Raw genomic sequence first — 22,982 nt, 5'->3', positions numbered from 1 at the left:
TGAGTGACTATGGGTGAGTGAGTAGGTGTATGGTTAACTCATTTACTGTGTCAGTAGCTGTATAGGTGTAACAGTGGGTGTGTAAGTGTGTCTATGGCTCTATGACTGAATCGGTGACTGACTGTATGGGTTAGTGAGTAGGGGCATGGGGGGCTGTATTTGTTAGTGGTTCTGTTAGTGGCTCAGTGGGTGAGTTGATGTGTTACTGGCTGCATGGATGAGTGACGAGATGAGTGAGTGTTTGTGTGAGTTCTGTGAATGAGTTTGTTAGTGATTATGTGGGAGTGGGTGTATTACATGTTTTATGGGGTGAAAGTGGATGTTTTAGTGTTTCTCTAGATGATGTCATCAGTGATATCATTTGAGGTGTCATCAGTGATGTCACTGACCATGCCATGAGTGATGTAATATGTGAGGTCATAAGCAGTGCATTGCGGGGGCGCAACTAATAATGAGCTCAGCTAGCTAAAACATCTGAATTTCTCTGGTTTTGCTCGAGTAAAATATCCGCCTAACTATAACATAACTGTGCCCTTTGTTTTTTTCAGTAACTATACATTTTTTTTTTCACTGAAAAAAAACAAAGGTTACAAGGACGATAGAGGTAGGAAATAGAATAAAAAAAACTTAGAAATTCACTAAAAACCAAAGGTTATAAGGAGGTTATAGTTCGCTTCAGATTTTACACACATAAATCCATACAAATTCAGCAGTTATAGTTATAGATGTCTCAAGAAACTATGACTCATGCCCTAACTAACTATAACCCGTGCCACCACCATGCACAGTGTTTTGTTACAAATATTGAAATTATATTTCACGTGTGCCTTTACAGTTAGCGGAAAAGTTTTGTTATTTGGTTATTGTTTCATTTTCACCCCTGAGGCGGAAGCCGGGGGTTCTCTGCCTATCTTGTGCACTAATCTCGCTGTGATATGCAATAGCGTGTTAGACATTTAAGCTGTCATTCATAGGAGCGTGTTAGAATATTCATGCTGTGATTAACAATAGCGTGTTTTTAAAATCTGTAAATATTTTAAACTGCCCGTTTTTAATATTCGCGCTCACCTCGGAGCGAGAGTAAAGTCGCCTCGAGGTCCCAGACAGGCTCCAGTAACATACAGTCCTCAGCGCTGTGTCACGCGCTGACACCTTACTTCACCCACCTCAGCAGCCATCTTGAGCGAGGTAAGGGTGGCGGTCTAGTCGTTCAAACCCTCCCGCCCTCCCAGCCTTCTTAAGGGGTGGAGAGTTCAGCAACTAGCAATTTTATTTGTTTTATTTTCACCCCTGAGGCGGAAGCCGGGGGTTCTCTGCCTATCTTGTGCACTAATCTCGCTGTGATATGCAATAGCGTGTTAGACATTTAAGCTGTCATTCATAGGAGCGTGTTAGAATATTCATGCTGTGATTAACAATAGCGTGTTTTTAAAATCTGTAAATATTTTAAACTGCCCGTTTTAATATTCACGCTCACCTCGGAGCGAGAGTAAAGTCGCCTCGAGGTCCCAGACAGGCTCCAGTTACATACAGTCCTCAGCGCTGGGTCACGCGCTGACACCTTACTTCACCCACCTCAGCAGCCATCTTGAGCGAGGTAAGGGTGGCGGTCTAGTCGTTCAAACCCTCCCGCCCTCCCAGCCTTCTTAAGGGGTGGAGAGTTCAGCAACTAGCAATTTTATTTGTTTTATTTTCACCCCTGAGGCGGAAGCCGGGGGTTCTCTGCCTATCTTGTGCACTAATCTCGCTGTGATATGCAATAGCGTGTTAGACATTTAAGCTGTCATTCATAGGAGCGTGTTAGAATATTCATGCTGTGATTAACAATAGCGTGTTTTTAAAATCTGTAAATATTTTAAACTGCCCGTTTTAATATTCGCGCTCACCTCGGAGCGAGAGTAAAGTCGCCTCGAGGTCCCAGACAGGCTCCAGTAACATACAGTCCTCAGCGCTGTGTCACGCGCTGACACCTTACTTCACCCACCTCAGCAGCCATCTTGAGCGAGGTAAGGGTGGCGGTCTAGTCGTTCAAACCCTCCCGCCCTCCCAGCCTTCTTAAGGGGTGGAGAGTTCTGCAACTAGCAATTTTATTTGTTTCATTTTCACCCCTGAGGCGGAAGCCGGGGGTTCTCTGCCTATCTTGTGCACTAATCTCGCTGTGATATGCAATAGCGTGTTAGACATTTAAGCTGTCATTCATAGGAGCGTGTTAGAATATTCATGCTGTGATTAACAATAGCGTGTTTTTAAAATCTGTAAATATTTTAAACTGCCCGTTTTTAATATTCGCGCTCACCTCGGAGCGAGAGTAAAGTCGCCTCGAGGTCCCAGACAGGCTCCAGTAACATACAGTCTTCAGCGCTGTGTCACGCGCTGACACCTTACTTCACCAGTGTGGAAGAGGTGTGGCGCCGCGGCCAGGGCGACTGACGCTGGAATCTGGGGACCACGGTTCGATCCCCGGCTCCGGCGGCAGGTTAGCCCAGCACCATGTGACTCTGGGCAATAGCTCGCTTAATCTTCCCGACGGCCCCCCAGCGCCTAGAGACCCTTACGGGTGATTGTGCGCTTTACAAATGTGGACTTTACTTTACTTTTTACCCACCTCAGCAGCCATCTTGAGCGAGGTAAGGGTGGCGGTCTAGTCGTTCAAACCCTCCCGCCCTCCTCCCATTCTTTCATGTATAAGAGTAACAGCTTTTCCCGTCCGTGCAGCGGGCGGGCGCAGCGGGCGCGCCGAAGGCGCGCCAAAGGCAAGCCCGTCTGCGCCCGTCCACGCCGGGCCGAGGGCCACACTCCCGGGCCGATTGCTTTGTACTGCAGACCTAGCTTACTCGCAAACAAAGCTGTTAGAACTTAGACCACCGGCCAACGCGCTCTGTCTACGACGGGATCTCTTTAACGGTAAACACGACCTTGGTGCAACCTGCCCACATTGCAGTTATTCTATCCCTCTATATATGGCCACTGAGCACTCTAAACCCTTGACCATCACTAAAGAGCACTCATTTCTAATAGCACTTATCAACGCCCGCTCACTATGTAAACATAGCCAAGAAGTAGCCGACCTTATCACGGATAACAAACTTGACATTCTTTTTGTGACTGAAACCTGGACCAATGAGTCATCAGAGCCAGACTTAGTTACCGCGGTGCCCAGCGGTTATAAAGCCTATCGGCAGGATAGAGCTAGGAAAAAAGGAGGTGGTCTAGCTATTATAGCTAGAGACCGCCTTACCGTTACCATTACCCCCATTCCTTCTACCCATTGTGAAGCTCTACAGTTCAGAATAAAGCTCTGCTCACTAGCCAGTTTTAAAGGAGTATTGATTTACCGCCCCCCTGGGACAAAAACTGCCTTCCTCGCCAATCTCACCACAATGATGCAAACGTTAGCTACAGAAAAAACGCTAACGGTCTTAGGAGACTTTAACTTTCATCTAGACCAGGCTGATCAAACAGATACAGCCTTTCTTATAGCGGACATGGCAACCTTGGGGCTGAAACAATTAGTCGCCAAGGCCACGCATGTAGCAGGTCACATTTTAGACGCCATATTTTCCAATTTGGACGACCTCCAAATAACGGACATCAGCCCAATGCCGTGGACTGATCACTACGCCATCTTTGGTAAAATTACCACTAATTCCCTACAAAACAGGAATCCTGCCACAATAGTCCATGCTCCTTTTAAAGACTGGAAGAATATTAATCCAACTGAACTAAAAACACAGCTGGACAATACCAGTCCAGTAATTTCCACCGACCCTAACGTGGCCACACAACAATTTTATACATGGATTGCTCAGGCCACCGAGAACACAGCTCCCATTAAATCTGTGTCTAAGAATAGGTCAAAACCAACTGCCCCATGGTATTCCAATGAGCTAAGACAACAAAAGCAAACTAATAGGAACTTGGAAAGATGCTGGAGAAAATCATATGATACAGCAAGCAAGAAAGTTTATAAAGATGCTCTAGGACTTTATAAAGACATGATCATTAAAGCAAAAAAGGTATATTATACCAACCAAATTGAGCATGCCAAAAACTCCAGTAAACGACTTTACGAAATCACCAAGACATTGGCAGGTAATGCCCCTGACATTATCCCCCTTCCTTCCCAAGCCCTCTGTGAGGACCTGGCAAAATTCTTTTTTACCAAAGTGGATGATATTTATCAAGCCTTCACAACTAAATCATCTAGGATGAACGGCGCGCCATCATGTCCGCATCAGACTACCGTTTTCTCTAATTTTCAGAAATTATAAGATGACCATATAACAAGCATAGTCTCTACAATTAAATCAGGCTCTGCTTTGGACCCCTGTCAGTGCTACCACTAGTCTGGGACTCGATTACACCAACGCTGACACAAGTCTGCAATTCCATCCTGTCCTCAGGGAACTATCCCAATTTATTAAATAAAACTTTACTGAAACCCCTACTAAAAAAACCTGGCCTCGACAAAAAGGAACTAAAAAACTACAGACCTATAGCGAGCTTACCGTTTCTGGCCAAATTGACCGAAAAGGTTATGAATGCCCAACTCTCGGACTACGTCGAGAAACATCGATTGTTGGATGACTCGCAATATGGCTTTAGGAGATTCCATGGGACAGAGACCGCCCTTATTAAGGCTGCTGACGACGTTAGAGCTATAAGGGATCAAGGTGGGACTGCTATCTTAGTCCTACTTGATCTGTCAGCAGCTTTCGACATGGTCGATCACAACACCTTGATCGATCGTGTCGGAAGGCTAGGCATCAGTCACTCTGCTAAAGACCTCCTTGCCTCTTTTCTTGCTGAGAGAACTCAAGTGGTCACTCTCGGACCATTTCAGTCGGCTCAATTTACGCTGCCATGTGGTGTCCCCCAAGGCTCATCCCTTAGTCCGACACTATTTAATATCTACGTGTCGGACCTTGCAAATGTCATCAGAGCATACGGGATGAGCCTAACATCATACGCGGATGACACGCAGCTGGTCCTGGCCATTAAAGGGGATGGAAGCCAGGTGGCCCATAATTTTAAAAACGGAATGACGGAAATAAGTGCATGGATGGCCACAAATTGTTTAAAACTCAACTCGGAGAAGACGGAGGTAGTCATCTTCGGTCCTCTTCTCCCAGAATGGTCATCTTGCTGGTGGCCACCGGCCTTTGGATCACCCCCCATCCCAACTGCAAAGGTCAGGAATCTGGGAGTCATTTTTGACAATGGGCTCAGCTTTATGGACCATGCAAATAAAGTTGCTACAACGGCTCATTATAAATTAAAAATGATAAGGAAGATCAGCCCTTTTCTCCCAGAAGTATTAATTAAAACATTGGTATGCTCCTTGGTCTTGTCCTCATTGGACTATTGCAATGGACTCTTTCTTGACGCACAGGTCAGGGTCATAAACAAGCTCCAGTCCATTCAGAATGCGGCGGCACGCCTGCTCTCTGGGACTGCCAAATTTCACCCCATCGCAGAAACAATAAGGCGATATCATTGGCTCACCATTAAAAATCGCATAAAGTTCAAGTCCTTATGCATAGTCTACAAAACCCTTAATAACCAAGGACCTCACACCTTGAAGGATCAATTAAACCCTTATATTCCCCGCAGACATCTGCGATCCTCGGAACAACATCAATTAGTTGTTCCGCGCTCAAAGACGGTGTCATGGGGAGATCGCCGTTTCCTTGTAGCCGCACCCAAGCTATGGAATGCACTTCCTCAATATATTAAGATGAGTTCCTCTCTCCTCCAGTTTAGGAAACAGGTAAAGACATGGCTGTTCAACCAATGAAATTATCTGCACAACTAGGAAACAAATGAATGGTCTAGCGCCGAGACGCCTCAGGGTATTTGTCGCGCTCAATAAATGTAAAAAAATAAATAAATAAATAAATATTATCAATGATGTCATAGTAGATGGCATGACTGATGTAATATGTGGGGTAATTAGCAGTGCATGGCGAGGACACAAGTTATAATTTCTTAAGATAACTATAACTGCTGAATTTCTACGGTTTTATGTGTGTGAAATCTGAACCCAACTATAATGTCCCTGTAACATTTGTTTTTTTATTGCGAATTTCCAAATTTTTTAAAATTCTATTTCCTAACGATATTGTCCTTGTAACCTTTTTTTCAGTAAATGTCTACTTTTTTAGTGTTATTTCTAAACTATAATGTCCCAGTAACCTTTGGTTTTTCAGTGAATTTCTAGTTAGTGTTTTTACATAAAGTGATATTTATTTACCATATGTTTAACCAACCGCCACTGCTCATAGCATTTGGCGTGGCGTGTGGTTGGCTTGTGGCCAGGCCCTGAATTGAACCCCTGCATGCAGCCAGTCCCATGATGGCCATGCGCAGTGGAGGTTGCCAGACTCTTTGGCCAACACCCCCCCAAAAGGCAGCCAACCTGCCAACCCCCTTCCAGGGCCGCTTTTAGCCCTGGGGATCCCATCCCCTAGAGCCCAGTAAATATTTTACAGGAAGGGGGGCACAGGGCCCCCAGGCCTCTTTTGGCCCTTGGGACCCCATCCCCCAGAGCCCAACAACATATTTCAGGGGGGGCCCGTGACTCCCCTCCCGAGGCTGATTTCAGCCTTATGGACCCCATCCCCAGGGCCTGGCACCATATTTAATAGGGAGGGGGGCACGTAGCCCTCCCTCCACATGCCAATGTAGGCCCCGGGGCCCCCAGGCCCAGGAGACCCCATCCCCCGGGTCTCAGCACATTTTGTGGTGGAGGGAGGCATGTGTCCTGTTCTCGGGGATAGGGCTGCATGCCCCTCCATCTTTTTTAATAAAGCCTTGCCCCAGGGTTCCTGGGGCTAAAATCAGCCCAAGGGGGGGCACACCCATTCCCCCTTCCGAAAATCATCCGGGTCCCTGGGGATAGACTCCCCCGGGCCAAAATCGTGCTAGGGACGGCGGGGTCGCGTGTGTCCCTTCCCCCCAAATATATCGATTACCCCCCCCCCTCTCGGGGACGTGGACCAAAAAAAAATAAGCACGGGAGATGTCAAGGAAGACACTGTAAAAATACCAACGTACATGGGAGCAGAGCGAAGACTAGGGGGCATATGTATGAAGCCATTTTTCCATTCGCAAACGGCCCGATTCTCAGAATTGGCCCGTTTGCAAACGGGAAAAAGCCTTTTGGGATGTATCATCCCAAAAGGCCCTCGCAATTTAGGGAATTGCAAAATCTGTGATTCCCTATTTTGCGAATGCATTTAAGGAATCGCAAATTGCGATCCCTTAAATGCAATGCAGGAAGCACCAAAGTTGTGCAAGTTTGCCATGATAAATCGCAAATTACCACCAACTTCAAGTTGGTGGTAATTTGCGATTTCTTTGAAAAATGCACTTTTTTTGCATTTTTCTAAGTGCCATGTGGCGCACATATATACCCTTAGGGCACACATACATATTTCAGGGGTGCAACAGGGTTTCCTTTTGACACCCTTGCACCCTTGAAATTGCATTCGCAATTTGCGAGTACATATTGGGTACTCTCAAATTGCGACTGTCTGCCCATTCATTCCTAGGGGCCACTGGAGTTAATATCTCTTCTGGTCTTGCAGTGTAGTTGTAGGAGGATGCAAATAAATATGTTAACACTTTAGTACTCTATTAGTCTATCTGTGTGTAACTTTTGAAGATGTTCATTCATCATTATCACAATCTACCTACCCCATCATTCAATGTGTTTAGCTCCTTTCTGAAGAGTGTATGATGAGAATGATAATTTTTGTTGATAGATCTATTTAAACACGCTTAGTTTTTCTTTCTTTTTCTTTCTTCTCAACAACCCTTCTCATATTAGTTCTTTATCTTTTAAATATAATTAATTCACTTTAACATGTAGTATTTTTCTTCAAAAGTCTATGATAACATTTCATCTCTAAATTTAATCTCCCAACAGTATATTTGCGTAACTAGGAGCTATTTGCCTGCTGAAGCTGTTTCTGGAGTGAGCTGGCAAATTCTGACCGGAACCAGCCAGGTAAATTCAGGAATAATAGCTTTTTTGTATTGTTTAACTTTTCTCTTATTCTTCCTAATTCCAAATGCCGAATTATTACTCTCTAGGAAGAGAGAAAAGGAGATACGAGAAGCGTTACTAAAACACTACTCTCAAGTCTCTACTTGGGCCCAGAATAGGTGCGCAATGACGAGTTGAGCTAGCCCCCACGTGAGGAGAGACACTTATCTCACTACGAGTCGGTTCAGAGATGTAACACTGCCCCTTCGCTCAAACTCTGCCTTGAAACATTGTTTTAGTATGAGGAGAACTTGGCTAGTTAGTTGGCGAGATTGTGAGACACTTTCTCCCAGAAAATGCCACGTTGTTGGATACAGTGCCTTCCTCGGGTAACTCTGCTCAGAACACTATTCACTAAATTACAGGAACCTGAAATGTAACACAACACCACTACCCTATATGTTTAAACAACGGAATGAACACCCTCGGTTGTGAGGAAAATCTTCCGTGAAGTGCGTCGCGTTGAGCACATTGCGCATTTCATTTTATTGAGTGAGAAAGGGAAAACAACTCGAGCATCTCTTTTGTGTACTCGAAGGCGGCCATCTTAAGGTATCTTTGTGTAGTTGTGTTCTCCAACTAGGTGACTTAGAGGCTTTTGTCAAACAACTTCGTTCTCTAACACCTTTACTTTTTTTTAAACATACTACATGGGATTTTTGTCCAGTGCTCTCTTTTCGGATCCTGGCAGTACCCCCTCTCAAGGAGGTGCTGCCTGGTCGTGGTTTGTTTGGAAAATTCTTATGGAAGGCCTTGATCAATCTAGGAGCATGAGCATCAGTATCAGTATGTAACTCAATATTTGTCTTCTGGTCACAACCCTTCCAGTTCACTAAATATTAGACTTGATCTTTTACCTGCTTTGAATCTAGAATTAATTTGACTTCAAATTTGAAACTTCCTTCCATTTACAAAGGTTTTGGTGGTAGTGTCATTCTTGGTCTGGTGCGATTTTCTTCATCAGGGACACATGAAAAACTGAATGAACCTTAACATTCTCTGGTAATTGTAATCAAAAAGTTGCTGGAGTTATAACCTTCTCTATTGTGTAAGAACCTACAAAACTGGGTTGGAAATTTTGATTACTCTTGAGTCTAAAGTGTTTAGAAGTTAGGCAAACCTTATCATCGACCTGAAGTTGCAGCTCTTTTTTTATCTTTTGGTCTGCCTGAAATTTACAACGTTCTTTGACTTGTGTAACACTTTTCACTAACGACTCATGTACTGTGACTAAATGTTGAACTATGTCCTTCACTGCAGGTCCTGTGATTTCTTTTTAATTTGTTGTTAAGCATTAGCAATTTTCTTTAATGCAATAAAATGGGCCATTTTAGTAAAAGCATCTAAAAACACTTAAATAGTGTTGAACCCTTGACTGGAGGGAACATCTACTGTTAAATCCATGGTCAGAGTGTTCCACGGATGAGGAGAAATGGGTAACGGTTGCAAGAGCCCTTTGGGGGCCTGTCTCTCTGATTTTCCTCGAGCACAAATCTCACAGTGGTTACATATTGGTGGATTTCTCTGCTCATGTGTGGCTACCGGTACTCTCATCTCACTCATTTTTAGGTCGAGCTGACGTTAGCATTCATGCGAAGCATGAATGCTGTCAGCTCGACAACTAATGTGATCCGTTTTTAGGAGAGTGGACACCAAAGTGTTACGAGCGTTTTCAGTGCCGGATTTCACCTCGGGAGCGCGCAGCATTGTCTGCAGTGGCAGTGTCAGTTTCGCTTTTGTATTACTTTCGTTTTTTCCGAGGCTGGCTGAGGGTAGCTTGAAATGAACAGGCTTGCTTTGAACATCATGAGTAATTATTTCTAGCCGTCTTGTAATGAACATGCACGCTGGTATTCTTTTTAAAACACTTCTTTGTAAAGGCACATTTTTAATTATCGGAAGCATCACAGTGAATAAATGGGTCAAGCTGCTGGTTTATTTATTTATTATTTTGGCGTCATATTTACTTTTAAATTTAAATGAGTGGCCCCCACCCCTCTGCATGCACGCACGCACAGGCAGGCGCACACACACACACACACATACACACTGCCGCCCCCTGCATACACACAGACACGCAAGCACGGAGCCCCACTCACCCGGACTTCTACTCGTCCCGCTCCGGGCTGCTCCCTCCGGCGTCAACGGGCACAGGGACACTGGCACTCCGCTCCTTGGCTTCCCGGGCGGACGCCGGCTGCACGCAGGGCTCTCCTCTCTCTGCTCCGGAGCCTTGCGCCAGCCATTGCAGCCTGCCTCCTGGGAAGCTCCGGTCGCGGTCGACTTCCTGCTTCTGGTCAGGCCCCGCCTCTGTCTCGAGGAGGGCTGCCTGACTTCCGCCCAGCCCGGCCTGCTTTCGCTGGAACAGCCGCTGGACGATCAGAGCCATCAGACGAGCACAAGAGGTTTACGGTAAATGTCTTTTTAAATATTTTTTTTATAAACACTATTACTAGCCTATGCACTGATTCTCTTATCCCATACCCGCATATGCTATCTCTCATCACGCATCTCACTATATGAGTGACATTTTGATAACGTATGAAACTTTTTGAGAGGCACTTCACTGCGAGTAGAAGGCGGCAGTTATGTCGTTGTAATAAAATGAATATAAGAAATAGATTCCTTTGTGCGTTACAGTAGGCACTTAGCTTTGTTCCCATTCAAGCATGGGTTTCCCCGGTCCAACATACAAGTGGCGATGACTAAAAATACAGGACTGCCTGAACAAATAAACTTTCAAACAACACAATGATTTTGGACTTTACGCAAAAAAAACCTGATAGATTAGTTTTGTATAGCCCACTGTTAAACAGCGCCTTCACTGAGTGAATTTAATTGTCCTGGTGGCAGACACTCACGAAAGCTACACAAATGAAGCCTTTTTTCCTACATATTGCCCCTTTGTTTCTCTCTTCTCTGCTTTATATCAACCGCCTCAATACAATTTCTTTTCCCCTCTGCCTTTCTCTTCAACTCTTCTCTCATCTCCCTGCTCTCGCTCTCCCTCCCTACTTACACCCTCCCCTCTATCCACACCCTGTGATGTCGGCTTACAGGCCCTCTTGCAGCACATGGAATCTACCCGTCTCTCACTGAGAGTGACTATTTTAAGTGAAAGTCGATGACATTATGTAAGCCACTGGTTTTTAAATGCCGCAAACTTTTATCCCCCTCCTGTGATGTGAACCTTCTTTCGGGACGTGGTCGCCTATCGCCACCTGCAGGCCAAAACTGCAGGCCTCACACCCTCACTCACCCTCACTCACCCTCACACCTCCTCACCCTCACACCTCCTCACCCTCACACCTCCTCACCCTCACACCGCCTCACCCTACCCTCACTCATCCTCACTCATCCTCACTCATCCTCACTCACACACCCTCACACACCCTCACACACCTTCAGACACCTTCAGACCGTCACACCCCCTCACCCCCCTCACCCTTATCCTCACACACCCTCACTCACCCTCACCCCCTCACTCGCCTTCGCCCCTCACCCACCCTCACTCACACCCTCACCCACCTTCATACCCTCACACACCCTCATCCTCACTCACCCTCACACCTCCTTACCATCACACACCCTCACATCCTCACCCACCAACACACCCTCACCAACACACCCTTACCCTCACTCACACCCTAACACCCCCTCACCCCCTCATCCCCTCATCCCCTCATCCTCATTCACCCTCACACCTCCTCACCATCACACCCCCTCACCCCCTCACCCACCCTCACACACCCTCATTCACCCTCACACACCCTCACTCACTTTGACACCCCCCACCCTCACACCCTCACCCCCTCATCCTCACTCACCCTCACACCTCCTCACCATCGCATACCCTCACATCCTCGCACCCTCACCCACCCTCACGCACCATCACTCACCTTCACACCCCCTCACCCCCTCATCCTCACACACCCCTCACCCTCACAACCCTCACACCCGCACTCACCCTCACCCCTCACTCACCTTCACACCCTCACACCCCCTCACCCTCACACACCCTCACCCCCTCACCCCCTCACCCCCTCACCCCCTCATCCTCATACACCATCCCTCACCCTCACACCCTCACCCCCTCACTCACCCTTACACCCTCACACACCCTCACTCACCCTCACCCCCCCTCACTCTCCCTCACACCCTCAGCCTCACCCCCCCATCACTCACCCTCACACCCCATCACCCTCACACCCCCACTCACCTTCACACCCCCTCACCTTCACCCCTCACCCCCTCATCCTCCTACACCCGCACTCACCCTCACACACCCGCACTCACCCTCACACACCCGCACTCACCCTCCCACCCTCACTCACCCTCCCACCCTCACTCACCCTCACACCCTCTCACCTTCACCCCTCACACACCCTCACTCACCCTCACTCACCCTCACCCTCACACCCTCCGCCTCACACACCATCACTCACCCTCGTCACCCTCACACCCTCATTCACCCACCCTCACTCACATCACACCTCCTCACCTTCACACACCCTCACATCCTCACGCCCTCACTCACACCCTCACCCACCCTCACACCCCTCACCCCCTCATCCTCACCCACCCTCACACCCCTCACCCACCCTCACACCCTCACTCCCCTTCACACCCTCACACACACTCACCCTCACACCTCCTCACCATCACACCTTCACATCCTCACCCACCCTCGCACCCTCACCCACCCTCGCCCACCCTCACTCACCTTCACCCCCTCATCCTCACTCACCCTCAAACCCTCATCCTCACTCACCCTCACACCTCACTCACCCTCACACCTCCTCACACCTCCTCACCCTCACACCTCCTCACCCTCACACCTCCTCACCCTCACACCTCCTCACCCTCACACCTCCTCACCCTCACACCTCCTCACCCTCACACCTCCTCACCCTCACACCTCCTCACCCTCACACCTCCTCACCCTCACACCTCCTCACCCTCACACCTCCTCACCATCACACCTCCTCACCATCACACCTCCTCACCATCACACCTCCTCACCATCACACACCCTCACATCCTCACACCCTCACTCACACCATCACACCCCCACACACACTCACCTTCACACCCCCTCACACCCTCATCCTCACTCACCCTCACACCTCACCATCACACACCCTCACAGCCTCATCCTCACCCACCCTCACACCTCACCATCACACACCCTCACTCACACCCTCACACACATACAAATACGCACACACACACAACCACGCACACAACCACGCACACAACCACGCACACAACCACGCACACAACCATGCCCAACCACACACCCAACCACACACATACAACCACACACATACAACCACACACATACAACCACACACATACAACCGCACACACACAACCGCACACATACAACCGCACACACACAACCGCACACATCTATCTATCGCCCTGACCCTATCTATCGCCCTGACCCTATCTATCGCCCTGACCCTATCTATCGCCCTGACCCTATCTATCGCCCTGACCCTATCTATCGCCCTGACCCTATCTATCGCCCTCACTCAATCTATGGCACCACCACAGCATCACTCAGGGGCACCACAGCATCACTCAGGGGCACCACAGCATCACTCAGGGGCACCACAGCATCACTCAGGGGCACCATAACATCACTAAACGCCACACCATCACTCAGCGCCACCACAGTATCAATCTGTGCAACCATTCAACAACAACTGGTTCAAATATGTTCTCTCAATGTTTCAAGCTTTATTACAAATGTCACAAAAAGTTGGTAATATTTCACTTCTGTTCTTGGATTTTCATCACAATAAAATACACTGAACATATTCTTCACAAAAGTTATTTACAAAAGTTTAAGATATTGCCATTATAAGTTACAATAACTTTTATTTAAGTATTAATTATTTTAAAAAATTAAAAGCCATTGTTATTTGTAATATCAATACATCTAAGTCACGTAAATACAAAACATGTTGCATTACAAATGCCTATAGGTGTCACAATTACAAAAGATAAAAGTATTGGCATTGAAAATGACAAAGCTATTAATTTCGCTATTTTCAAAACAAACACATAAATAAAAAATGTGTCATTTACAAGACCAATAGCTCAAACTTTCCTAATGCGAGACCTATTGCATTGCAAATGCTTGTTTAGTTTTATGAATTCCTTTGTGACCAGCTAATAGACTGTCACAACATTCGTACAGAGCCTTTTCATGTAATTCTTGAGTGGGTAATAACAGAGCCCCATCTTGGTATGGCAATTGATTGTGGACTTCTCTTTTAAGTACTTGATTTACCCACTCCAGCATTTCTTCTGGAGTCATCAGTTCTTCAAAATCTCCATTGGATGTGGTCACCACAATTTTTGATTCTGGAATTATCTTTTGGATTCCTATCGGGTTCTTCTGCATTTCAGTTTCGATTCATGATAGGGCATCAGCCTTTCCATGCCTACTTCCAGGACAGTAAGTGATCATAACATCATAGTCTGCAAAATATATGGACCACTGGAACTGCCTAAGAGTCAAGGTTCTTGCCAATTATAAGAATTGTGGATGTTTGTGGCCTGTAAACACTGTGACTGTATGATTTGCTCCTATCAGATAAAGTTTCCACTCTTTAACTACTTCTTAAATTGCTAGTAACTCTTTTTCAGTAATGGTATAATTTACTTCTGTAGGAGTCAACTTTCTCGGTCGGTAAATTACTGGATGTATTTGTCCTATATTCCTGTGTCTTTGAGACAAAACTCCTCCAATTGCTTGTTCTGGCGCATCTATTTCCATGTAAAAGGGTTCAGAAGGATCTGCATTGAGCAAAATAGGCTCAGTTTTGAAATCCTTTTTCAATTATTCAAAGTCGTTGTCTCTTTCTAGACCAGGTAAACAAAATTTCTTTCTTCAACAAGTGATTGAAGGTAATTATTTTCTGAGAAAATTCTTTTATAAACCTTCTATAGAAGTTAGCTAATCCAATGAAACTCTGGACACAGTGGTTGGTGGTGTCAGATCTGTCAGGCTATAACCACTAACCTGAGTAATCTGGTCGGTGGGGGTGATGGAGAGAAGACAATCCGACCACTCAATTTTTTGTTCTCACCTGGAGGACAAAAAAGAACTGCCCGCCCAAGTCGAACACACAGGGAAAAGGGAGAGTAGATAAAATAATAAAGGACAGCTGAGAATACAGGATGGTTTTTCTTGCTGTGTCTTCACCGGAGGTTATGGTTGTCAGTGTGACACTCTCAGGACCATGGGGAGCATCCACTCCTGAGCCCCCTCAGACCCATGCCTGACCTACATCTTTCATAGAGCAGCCATCGCCCCCGAGCTCCATCGTACCATCAGCTGCTCCGTCGAGACCGTCACCTTCCCCGACAACTGGAAACACACTGAGATCAACCCTCTGCCAAAGAAACCTTCCGCCGACCTGACAGACCATAAGAACTTCAGACCCCTCTCCCTGCTCCCCTTCCCAGGCAAGGTAATCGAGAGGGCCATCAACGCCCAACTCTCTGAGTTCATCGAAGCAAACCACGTGCTGGACATCTCCCAATTTGGCTTCAGAATCAACCACAGCACCGAAACTGCACTTCTTGTTGCCACTGACTACATCTGGTCCCTCCTTGTCCAGGGCAAAACTGCAGCTCTCATCCTTCTGGACCTCTCAGCCGCCTTCAACACTGTCTCCCATCACATCCTAATCACAAGACTCCACGATAACAGCATATGCCACAAAGGCCTGGACTGGATCCACTTCTTCCTCACCGGTCGAACACGGAGAGTCAGTCTACTTCAGTTCCTGTCCCAACACACGGAGATCAGCTGCGGAGTCCCCCAGAGCTCCTCCCTGAGCTCCACTTTCTTCAAATTCTACATGGCCCCTCTTGCGCCCATCATCAGGAACTACAGACTCAACATCGTCTCCTACACCGACTACACCCAACTGATCCTAACTCTCACCAACGAACCTACAAACGCCAGAGACAACTTCCAAGCAGTGTGAAGGCCTTTGCCACCAGGATGAAAACCAGTTGCCTCAAACTCAACAAGGACAAGACCGAAGCCCTCATACCGGGCTCCACCTCCTCAGCTTGGGATGACTCCTGCTGGCCCTCCGTTTTTTAAACCCCACCCACCCCCACGGACTGCGCACAAAACCTCGGCATCATACTGGATTTCTCGCTCACAATGAACCACCCGATCAGTGCTGTCTCCTCATCATGCTTCCACACGCTTCGCCTCCTTCGAAAGACATTCAGATAGATCCCCACTGAATCCAGAAAAACAGTCACCCACGTACTCATAAGCAGAAAACTTGACTATGGAAACCCACTCTACGCCGCGTTACCCAGAAACTCCTCAGGAAACTACAGAACATCCAAAATCCCACAGCCAGACTGGTCCTTGACATCTCCTGACGCAGCTATATCACCAAACACCTCTGAGAACTCCACTGGCTCCCAGTTCACCTTCAAGCTCCTCATGCATGCCTACAGAGCCCTCCATGACACAGGACCACTGTGGGAGGGATGGTCTGAAAAAGAAGCTGGGAGGCTGAATGTGTTTCCTAATCTTGGCGTACTTTTATTCAGGACTGATTTTGGTTATCAACAAGATCAGAGTTCTTCTTTCCTTTCTGCTAAATCTTCCCTTCTTCTTTTCCTCTAGGTTGTTTTCTTCTCGTTCCAGAAGGGTTCTACCCCGGAGGCTCATGAAAAGAAGAAGGTTGTGGTAAGTGAATGTAGAATTAATAGGGGTATAATTAAAACAATATCATTCAACGCACCCAGGAGTGGTTTAAATAAAAAATAAAAAAATTAAAAAAACAACAACAAAAAACTCTGCGTTACCTACAACACATGAGAGCTATAGGTAACACATATCAACATATATATACATATATATATATAGTATTTTATATATATATATATATATATATATATATATATATATATATATATATATATATATATATATATATATCCTTTTACTCTCGTCCACCAACCGCTGCTCCTAGATCAGTTGATGAGAACAGAAAGAGGAGGAGATTGGGTTAGGAAATTAAGAACCCTAGAATCCAGGTTCATTATAATGCTCCAGACGAAGTTCCCAGGGGGCCTGAATAATGAAGAGGAAATGTGGGCTCACATAGGGTAACTAAAAAATTCCTGTCCTCTGATCTCACTACACTGCAACCAGTAAAATTCTATCTGTAACTGTCCGATTTTTAATGAAGACATTGCCCTTAAAATTATGAAATAGGATATAGCCCATTCAGGGCTGAATAACTTTTGGACATGTCTTCAACCAATGGCACAAAAACACTCAGGCCAGAGTAGCTATCATAGCTAAATGAAATGTTTAAATTAACTGGGATTATAACAGTACAAGTGATGATGTTATTGAAACAAGAATTTGTTGTTGGATACTATACATTTGATAATGTAAAATGATCACTCTAAGATGGCCGCCACAATGACTCAAATTGTATTTGTTGTGCCGTTTTTTATGTTTAATTTTATCACGTGACTTAGGTCGTAATGAAACTTTATTTAACATGCTCGATATGCAACGCAGGTTTACACTGACGAAGGCGGAGACGCCGAAACGCGTTTGTAAACCTTTTTGAAAACTGCAGAAATGCTATGAATAAAATATGGCATAAAACTACGTAATACGGCTTGAGTGCTCTTTGTTGTAAAACGATCCGAGGATTGGGATCGAGTGTTGTGGATATATATATATATATATATATATATATATATATATATATATATATATAGTTAGAAACTAGTGTCTGTAGGAAAAGCCTTTTTTGTTAATAACTTTGGTACCCTTTGCCACTCAATTAAGCTTCTGTTTTGAAAGTTTCGGGGTTATTTGCCAAGCGGGGGCAGGAAAAAAAGGGGAAGGGCCCAAAACACGTTTTCCCCTATGTAATTTCCCATAAGGCTTTAAGACACAACCACAGCCCAAACTTCTGAATAGAATTACACCAAATTTGTCAGAAAGAGGCTCTAATACCTCCGGGTCTAGCCAGCGCTATATAAAACTTTCAATCAATCAATCAATCATTACATTTGTAAAGCGCGCTACTTACCCGTGAGGGTCTCAAGGTGCTGGGGGGGGCTGCTACTGATCGAAAAGCCAGGTCTTGAGAAGTCTTCTGAAGGCCAGCAGGTCCTGGGTCTGTCGTAGGCTGGTAGGGAGAGTGTTCCAGGTCTTGGCGGCGAGGTAGGAGAAGGATCTACCGCGGCGGTGGTTTTTCGGAAGCGTGGAACCGTGGCGAGGGCGAGGTTGGCAGAGCGGAGGCTGCGGGTGGGGGCGTAGAAGCTGAGTCGGTCGTTGAGGTATGCTGGTCCGGCATTGTGTAGGGCTTTGTGTGCGTGGATGAGGAGTTTGAACGTGATCCAGTTGTTGACAGGGAGCCAATGCAGGCTTTTAGGTGGGGTGTGATGTGGCTGCGTCGGGGGACGTCGAGGATCAGTCGTGCCAAGGCGTTCTGGATGCAGCCGTCTCAGGAGCTTGGTTGTTGTTCCTGCGTAGAGGGCGTTCCCGTAGTCCAGCCTGCTGTTGATGAGGGCCTGGGTGACGGTTTTTCTTGTGTCAGAGGGGATCCATTTGAAGATCCTGCGGAGCATTCGGAGGGTGTTGAAGCAGGAAGCGGAGACGGCGTTGACCTGCTTGGTATGGAGAGGGCAGAGTCGAGGATGACACCCAATTTGTGTGCGTGGTCGGTGGGTTCTGGGGCTAGCGATGTTGGCCACCAGGAGCCGTCACAGGCTGAGGCCGAGGATGAGGACCTCCGTTTTGTCTGAATTCAGCTTCAGCCTGCTATTCTTCATCCATTCGGCGACGCCTTCATTCCTCTGTGGAGGTTGGCTTTGGCGTTGTGGGGGTCTTTGGTGAGGGATATGATCAACTGGGTGTCGTTGGCGTAGGAGATGATGTTGAGGTTGTGTTGTCGTGCGACGTGGGATAGTGGTGCCATGTAGATATTGAACAGCGTCGGGCTGACGGATGATCCCTGCGGAACGCCGCAGATGATCTCGGTGGTCTTGGATTGGAAGGGTGGGAGGCGGACGCTCTGGGTTCTGCCAGAGAGGAAGGATGTGGTCTAGGCCAGGGCCTTTTCTTGGATTCCGGCGTCATGGAGGACTGCTGTTAGGGCGCGTGGCAGACCGTGTCGAAGGCTGCTGATAGGTCCAGCAGGATGAGGGCGGCCGTTTCTCCTTTGTCCATAAGAATCCTGATGTCGTCGGTGGCGGCGATGAGGGCGGTCTCGGTGCTGTGGTTGCTGCGGAAGCCGGACTGGGATGGGTCTAGGATGTTGTTGTCTTCGAGGTAGCGGGTCAGCTGTCTGTTGACGATCTTCTCCGTGACTTTTGCCGGGAAAGGGAGGAGGGAGATGGGCCTGACGTTTTTGAGGTCGTTAGGATCCGCTTTGGGTTTCTTCAGTAGGGCGCTGATCTCGGCATGTTTCCAGCTCTCTGGGAAGGTTGCTGTCTCGAAGGAGATGTTGAGTTTTCCGGAGATGGGGTGCGATGGCTGTGCTGGCTTTGTTGAAAACGTGGTAAGGGCATGGGTCAGATGGGGATCCGGAGTGGATGGAGTTCATGGTCTTAATGGTGTCTTCGTCGCTGATGTTGGACCAGGCGGTCAGGCGACTGGTGCGGGTGGTGGTCTCAGGGGTGGTAGTCTCGGCGGTGGATGTGGAGTGGTTGTGTTGAAGCTGTCGTGGATGTCGGTGATATTGCGGTGAAAGAAGGTGGCCAGTGAGTTGCACAGGTCTTGTGATGGTGGAATGTCGTTGGTGATGGAGCTGGGGTTGGAGAGTTCTTTCACGATGTAGAAGAGCTCTTTACTGTTGTGTGTGTTGTTGTCTAGGCGGTCCTTGAAGACGGTCCTTGAAGGCGGTCCGGATGAGTTGGTGGTGTGTGCGGGTGGCGGTCTTGTGGGCTGTGTAGCTGTTTGGTGATCGGTCGTGGAGCCATCTCTTCTCCAGCTTCCGACAGGGGCGCTTGGAGGTTCGGATGTCTTCGGTGAACCATGTGGCTTTCTTGTTGGTGTGATTGGTGGCGGAGGTCTTTTGTGGGGCGAGGGTGTCGGCGCAATTGTTGATCCACTGTTTGAGGTTGATGGCGGCGGTGTCGGGGTCGGTGGGGTCGGCGGGTGGTCCCAGGGCAAGGGTGGTGGTCAGTTGGTCCTCGGTGACCTTGCCCCAGCGGCGGCGTGGCCTTTGTTGGGTGCGGTGGTGTGTGGTGGGTTTCCTGAAGGTGAAGTGGAGGCATCTGTGGTCTGTCCAGTGAGGTTCGGTGGTGTGGTTGAAGGAGACGTGGGGACTTGCGGAGAAGATGGGGTCCAGTGTATGTCCAGCGGTGTGGGTGGGTGTCGTCACTAGCTGTTTGAGTCCGAGGTTGGCGAGGTTGGCGATCAGGGTGATGGAGTTGGCGTCGTTGTTGAAGTCCCAGAGGAGGATGTAGTCCGTGGAGGCGAGGGCGTGGGTGCTGATGAGGTTGACGATGGAGTCGCTGAGCTGTGGTCGGGGTCCGGGTGGTCTGTAAACTAGTGTTCCTCTGAGGGTGGTGTTGGGGTCGGTGTGGACCTGGAAGTGCATGTGCTCGGCGGTGGTGAGGGTGTCGTCGGTGATGTACGAGACTCTGAGGGTGTAATTGTGGATGATGGCGATTCCCCCTCCCACTCCGTTGGTGCGGTCTCTGTGGGAGATCTTGTAGCCTTCTGAGATGGCTATGGCGATGTCTGGTGCCGAGGTGGCGTTCAGCCAGGTTTCCTACAGGAAGGCGACGTCGGGGGTGGGTGAGTCTAGGAGGTCCCAGAGTTCGATGGCATGCTTGCGAGCGGAGCGGGTGTTGAGGAGGATGCATCGAAGGTGGTTGGGTTCTCTGGTTGATCGTTTGGCGGGCAGGGTGCTGGTGAAGCTGCAGTTCCGGCAGGTGAAGGGCCCTTGGGTGGCCCGGTAGCAGGAGTGATCTTGTCCGGGGTTGAGTGCGTGGAGGGTGCTGGAGTCGTAGTGAAGTCTGGTGTTGTGGTGGCTTCGGGGGTCCAGGGGTTCTGGTGCTGGGCGCGGTCCAGGCGCGGATGGGCTCAGACAGGCTTCCCTTTGGCGCGCGAGGCCCCTGTGCGCGGCCGCAGCGCGGCCTCCATATGAGGGGTTATGGGGTTAACTTTGCTAAATATATATATATATATATATATATATATATATATATATATGTATATATATATATATATATATATATATATATGTATATATAAACTGGGGTAGGGAATGCAGGTAGGAAAACACAACGGGGAGGCGATGTCCGATGTCCGGCTGGGTAGGTGCCGGCCGAGGGGTGAAACAGAGCCAAACTCCTCCATAGCTGCATATGACAGCTCCACCGGGCATCAGTCAAAGTTGCTCGGGCACTGCAGTAAGAACAGACAGTTTTTGGTTTCCGCCCAGGGGGCATCGGTAAAGTTCAATCAAGAGCACCAGACATGGTGTTGCTGGTAAACGCCGTCCGCCTCATCCTCCAGGTCAAGAGTGGAGAGAGGAGAGATGGAAGGGACAGTTCCAAAGTCCCCATCTTCCCCATTCCCAGGAGCAGTGGTGAGTGTAGGACATTTGAGCAGTTGTCACCGACTGTTGCCTAACCCTCTGCCCAAGCCAGTTATACTATGCGTCAGGTGGATATGCATGAAGCTCTGTCACTGGTGGTTACCATTAGGGCGCAACTTATAGTTTCTTGAGTAAACCATAACTATAACTACTGATTTTCAGTGGTTTTGTGTGAGTAAATTTGGAACCTAACCATAACGTCTCTGTAACCGTTGTTTCTTTCATAGCTTTACGGCTAGAGAGGTCGACCTTGAAGCTGGGGAACTAGGTTCGAGTCTCGGCAACAACGTTCCACATCCAGTGCTTCTGTAAAAATCACTTAATCCCCCCGTACCTAAAGTTTGCGCTATATAAAACAAAACAAAAAATATTATATATATATGTGTACACTGGTGCTTATTCAATAACAGATTTCTTTATGATGGTAAGGTGTATAGACAAAAACAGGGAGTGGCTATGGGGGCATGCTTCTCCCCCAGCTACGCATGTCTTCATGTCTTCATGTGGGCTGGTGGGAGGAGCATGTCCTCAGGCGGGAAAATCAGGCCCTGTATGACCTACATATTGTACGTTTATGGCGATATATAGACGATATGTTCATAATCTGGAGGGGTACAAAAGGAGAAGCGAGTGAATTCATTAATATCATGAATAATAACTCATTGAATTTAGAATTCACACATCAAATAGAAAATAGTAAGATCAGCTTCTTAGATGTACAGGTCAATATAAATTCAGGGCAAATAGAAACCAGCTTGTTTATAAAACCAACAGCAGGAAATACCCTGCTGCATGCAAGCAGTTTCCACCCAAGCCACACAATAGCAAGTCTCCCCTATGGGGAATTCCTCAGAGTAAAAAGAACTTGTAGCTCAACACAAGCTTGTGAGGAAGCCCTTGCCCTTACTAAGACAAAACTGTTAGAAAGAGGTTATAGAGAAAAAAACTTAAAAGCTGCACTTCAGAAAGTATCTCTCATTGAAAGAGAAACACTTTTACAACCTAAAGCAGTTGTCATAGATCCTAATCCGGCACCTACAAGAGAAACAAATGTAGAATCAGATGAGACCAAGAAGGATTGCAGGTTTATCTCTACTTATAGTAGACAGTCCAAAATAATAAGGAAAATCGTTACCAAAGAATGGCCGATTGTATTAACAGATGGGGTCCTGAGTGAAATCTATGTACACAAACCCACATTCACTTTTAGGAAGGCCCATTCCATGAAATCAGACCTTGTAAAAACCAGCCCTGAAACTATAAATAAAGATAACTGGCTATCCACCCATAATGGTTTTTTTAAA

At 47.3% G+C, this 22,982-nt stretch overlaps 1 long non-coding RNA gene across 1 annotated transcript in view; it reads left to right on the top strand.

Annotated features, from left to right (window-relative positions):
* Window positions 1-22,982, top strand: part of LOC144781525 (uncharacterized) — a 120,306-nt gene that overhangs the window by 19,806 nt on the left and 77,518 nt on the right. Inside the window, exons 2-3 of the long non-coding RNA XR_013601005.1 lie at window positions 7,931-8,011; window positions 16,725-16,787. This is a non-coding gene — a long non-coding RNA (uncharacterized LOC144781525). The remainder of the gene's footprint in view (window positions 1-7,930; window positions 8,012-16,724; window positions 16,788-22,982) is intronic.

This window comes from Lissotriton helveticus, chromosome 9, assembly GCF_964261635.1.
Source record: "Lissotriton helveticus chromosome 9, aLisHel1.1, whole genome shotgun sequence".
NCBI lineage: Eukaryota > Metazoa > Chordata > Amphibia > Caudata > Salamandridae > Lissotriton > Lissotriton helveticus.
The sequence above is the reverse complement of the archived record's forward strand: the minus strand, read 5'-3'. Positions and strand labels throughout refer to the sequence as shown.